Source organism: Salvia miltiorrhiza, chromosome 8 (assembly GCF_028751815.1).
Source record: "Salvia miltiorrhiza cultivar Shanhuang (shh) chromosome 8, IMPLAD_Smil_shh, whole genome shotgun sequence".
Taxonomy (NCBI): domain Eukaryota; kingdom Viridiplantae; phylum Streptophyta; class Magnoliopsida; order Lamiales; family Lamiaceae; genus Salvia; species Salvia miltiorrhiza.
The window spans coordinates 36,887,729-36,892,402 of record NC_080394.1 but is presented as its reverse complement, the minus strand read 5'-3'; the positions used below and the strand labels follow the sequence as shown (position 1 = coordinate 36,892,402).

General features: G+C 39.6%; 1 long non-coding RNA gene across 8 annotated transcripts; it reads right to left on the bottom strand.

The window, feature by feature from the left end:
• Positions 1 to 763: 763 nt before the first annotated feature.
• On the bottom strand, positions 764 to 3,693 carry LOC130996578 (uncharacterized). Of its 8 annotated transcripts, none has more exons than XR_009092674.1 (9): positions 3,291 to 3,686; positions 3,072 to 3,134; positions 2,877 to 2,981; positions 2,685 to 2,776; positions 1,737 to 1,807; positions 1,452 to 1,655; positions 1,309 to 1,379; positions 1,093 to 1,179; positions 764 to 1,021 (listed from the first exon to the last, which is right to left on the bottom strand). It is a non-coding gene; the product is annotated as an uncharacterized LOC130996578 (long non-coding RNA). The 8 variants fall into 8 exon arrangements; XR_009092679.1 differs by having other exon boundaries at positions 2,685 to 2,744; XR_009092676.1 differs by having other exon boundaries at positions 2,685 to 2,739; positions 3,291 to 3,685.
• Positions 3,694 to 4,674: the final 981 nt, after the last annotated feature.

Sequence of the window (4,674 nt, the reverse complement as noted above, 5' to 3'; positions counted from 1 at the left end):
ATCATGCACAAAATTAGCATTAATACCAGTTGGCACTACTTTTGTTTGGGAGAGGACACCTAACCACTTGTCGATGCTCAGTAGTTAAGTTCTTGTTGTTTATTACCATGACGGCGAGCCGAAATTTTAACAAATGTACAACTTGTTTGGCATTCACAACGTGAAGAGAGAGTTGTCCCAAACCGTCATAGTAATCGAAGACTCGTCAACCGTTAAGAAACAATGCGACTCAAGTGATGACGAGGTAACCTCGCCTATACCGAAACCAGTGGCGTCTAGAAAGCTCTTCGCAGATGATGCATGTTCCAGCGTCGCGCCGTCCGTTCCAAACACATTCAAGAGCAAAGTGTCTGTCCCATGGAAGTCACTTACACTACAAGAAAAATGCTAATAGACAACATGCAAAGCGTGTCATCTATTTGAAAATCGCATGTCATGTATGAGGGTGTTGTCTATTGGGGGCGCTAATAGACAACGCGCATGCGCATGTCGTCTATTAGCTAATAGACGACAAGCACATGCACGTTGTCTATTAGCTGATAGACAACGCGCATGCGGATGTTGTCTATTAGCTAATAGACAACATCCGCATGTTTGTTGTCTATCACCTAATAGACAACGTGAACAAGCACGTTGTCTATTCGTTGAATTTTTTAATTTTTAATTTTAATTCTGCAGTTATACTTAAATTTCTTATTTTTTCAAATAAATATTTTATTAAATCTAAAAATTCATAATAAATAATTTAAAATATATACACGAATAATAAAAATGTCATTCATTAATTTCAAATATTCTTTATCATTCTACATTGAAAAAATATCCATCTTACAAACATTCTACATCAAACCCAAGATGCGATCAAAGTTATCAAACAAGGAGGAGCTCATTCTTGATGATGAAGGGCAGTGGCTGGAGGGCAGTCAAAGTGATATTGGTGTCGCTGCAGTCACAGTGGCTTGCTCTGCTGCTTTCGCTTCTGCATCTTGAAACCGTTTGGCACGAAGCTTCCGACTACAATCTGATGTTATATGTATTCATATCAGGACATCATTTCAAGAACTAAGAAGACCCAACGGAAAAAGTAGTGACCTGGATCGGACTAGCTGCCATGAGCAAACCTGCAACGCCACCACCTATTACGCGACCATCAGGGCTAGCTAGCGAAACGCTTAATCCCTTCGATCCAGCAAAACACGACAGCAATAGGCACAGTTAGAAAGACAGCATATGAGTTAAGCTCTGATGCTGAACTTTACAGAAAATCATTTCCTAGGAAAGAGAACTGGAAATGAAATTATATCCTACACTTTGCAAGTTCCTTCTCCTTTGCAGCAGCCGTTCTTCTCAGTTTTACAGCTTGAGCGAATGTTGAAGGCCTGAAAACAATGATGGCAGAATGAGAATCAATGCCCAATAACAAGAGAGACTACAAATGAAAGCACCCCTACTTCTTTATGCAATTTTATGAATTGCTGGAGGCTCAACTGGTAAATCTTGCAGCAACTATTAGGTATTCATTTACTCAGACAGCAAAACCAGGACGAGATGGGGGAGAACTGAGAAGCACTACCAAAAGGGTGCACGAGTTGATCAGGTATTGTGGCTACAGGTATCGTCCAGAACCATAAAATCAGCACAAAATACGTAAATACCTGCACAATAAATCATCCCAACAATGTCAGCACTTTGAAAGTATAATCCCCTGAGCAACATTCAAGTGTTAAATGAATGACCTTTGATATCATCAAGTGCTTTCCGTATGAACTAACTGACAACTTCATATCCTTCTCTTGCATCTCTAGATCTGGATTGGATGGTACATCAAAAACTTAGAGACTTGAATTTACAGACATGCAATACACCAGTGCAATGTTATGAGCATTAAAGGAGTCAAAAGATTAAAAAAAAAATGAAAACAGAGGCAAGCTGAGAGTACATGTAAATATGGTCAGCACTAAAAATATAAATAAGAATGAAAGAAATATAAGCATATGACCATAAACATATGGACCATGGAGAGTCAAGACAGCTGCATCTAGGCCAGAAATGGTGTTTGACATCTCAGGATTACATAAGAACAAGATAATCTGAAACAGTTTATAGACTTGGCACACTGCGACAGCAGAATGAAAAAATGATGCTCGGAGTTTCTTGTAAAACAGTATATCAGGTATACATCATGAAAAGATGACAAAAGCTGATAACATGATTCAGATCGCCTACTCTCCTCAAGTTAAAAATGTCAAAAAGAAGGCCGTGAAGAGGAAGAATATGTTGACTTTTTTCCAATTACGAACTAGCAAGGATCAAATGATCTATGCCAACTCTCCTCAAGTTCAGTGAAATATCAGATCATTATAGTGCTTTCATCGATTATGAAACAAAAACTAACAGCAGCTGAAGTCAAAATTATGGAATTATCAGAAGCAAATAATTCAGTGATTGATTTGAGTAATTTTGAGAATGCAAAGGATCCCCAATTGATAAGCAAACTTCTTATGGCATGCATGTTATAACACACATTTCTAGTATACAGTTTTCTACAGAAATTCTTAATGCAGCAAATCAGTCTATAAGGAGAATAAAGTGATTAGAAAAACACTAAGCAAGTATAAAACTTATTTTTAGTAAATCGGCTTACAATCCCAAAAATAAAACCAAAAAGTTGCCATATTTCAAACCTGAGAAGAAGTATAAACACGATAAATCCAATGCTTTCTTTCCTTTTTCTTTCCCCTAAACTTGCGGCAGATAATCACGACAGAGATACAATCTGTTACTGCAGCTGATTATATTTCGAAGAAATACAATCTGATAACTCTAAACAGAACTATGAATTGACTATAATAAATAAAATATGATGAGTTCATTACTTTGATGCTTCCTCTTTCACTTTCAACTGTAATTTACTTTGATGAGTTCATCCTTCCTATTAGCTCTCACATTAATAGGCCCCAAAAACATCCTCAAAAATATCCCTAGTCACAGAGTAACAATAAAACTCATAATCACAATCCATTTTTCACATATACAGCATAACCAAACCAAATATGTGTAATCAAACAAACCATGAGATTTGCTCGGAAGAAATGCCATTGCATCTCCCTCACTCTCGTCAGTTCCTCTTCCAGCTTGGAATTCCCAAAATCCAATTCAAACAATCAGCACACACACAAAATTAATAAGTAGATTAAATTGAACCAAAATCCAATCCAAACCATCATACTTTATAATAAAATTAATTAACTGAAATTAAAATAAAATTAACTGAAATTAAAATTACATACCTCAAACCGGCGGGTAGCTGATTTCCTGCAGACACGGCGGAGGTGTGATGGCGGAGGACAGCGGCGGAGGCTGAATCCAATTCGACAGATCGGCCAGTGAAGGCAGAGTGGCGGCAAGGGCTTCGCGACGTCGACCCCTCCAGTGGTGGCTCTTCACGGCGGTGGTAAGGGCTTCGCCTAATCCAGTGGTGGCTCTTCACGGCAGGGCAGAAGGAATATCGCCGAGGTGGAGGTGAGCGGAGGTCAAGCGACGAGGGGGGTGAGGTGTCGGTGGCGGTGCGAGGCTGGGTGAGGTTGGGCTGAGAGAGAGCGGCGCGAGCTCGATATGTTTTGGGGCTGAGAGAGAGAGCGGCGCGAGAGTAACCTAATTAGGTTGATACACGAGACCACATAAGCTGCGTTGTCTATTAAAATGCGGCCATAGACAACACGCCTTAAGCACGTCGTCTATTACCAAATGGACGACGTGCTTAAGGCGGGTTGTCTATGGCCTCGTTTTTGGTAATAGACGACGTGTTTAACGCGCGTTGTCTATGGCCGCGTTTTAATAGACGACATTTTGAGCCTTCACGTCGTCTATATGCATAATAGACGATGCGCTTGGCGGCTTGTCGTCTGAAATCTCGCTTATAGACAACGCGCAAGTTGAAAACTGTCGTCTATTGACATATAGACAACATTTTTTAAAGCGTGTCGTCTATATCGTGTCGTCTATTACCAGAATTCTTGTAGTGTTAAGAATAAATTTCGCCGGCCAGTGACTAATAGCTTTCCCGTGAAGACGAAAGATGTTAGGTTCGGAAGGTCTCGAATAGGTGTATGGGGGGGAGGGAATACACATATAGGCTATTTTTGTCGATGAATCAAAATGAAACTTCAAACACAAACTGACTCAACCTGTTTACTAAAAAGAGTTTTGACCAAAACAGGGTTGACGACTGATACTGAATACTCTTCAGTAAGGAGTTATCAGTTAAGTCAAAGACTTTAACTAATGCACGTAAAGCTTCAGTTGAGTTTGATAAACAGAGATATGTTATGAATCTTACTGACTATCAGAAGATAGATCAGTTAGACTGATAACACACGCAGCGGAAAACTTTTATTTCGTAATAGCCTGTGAGTTAAACACGTTGTCAGTCGTTAGGTTTCTCTTTGCAATTAATCAATTTTCAGTTTAAGGAGATAAGAGTGCAAGTAAGAATGTAAATACTGAAAGCTGTAAATAACACAGAGATTTTTACGTAGTTCAGAAAATACTTCCTACATCCACGGTCGGTTGATCAGACCAACAACTTCACTGGGCAAGTGCTTACGGGTGCACACAACCTGAACGTGTGCTTGCGGGTGCACACAACCGAGACGACTGAAGATCCTATCTTCA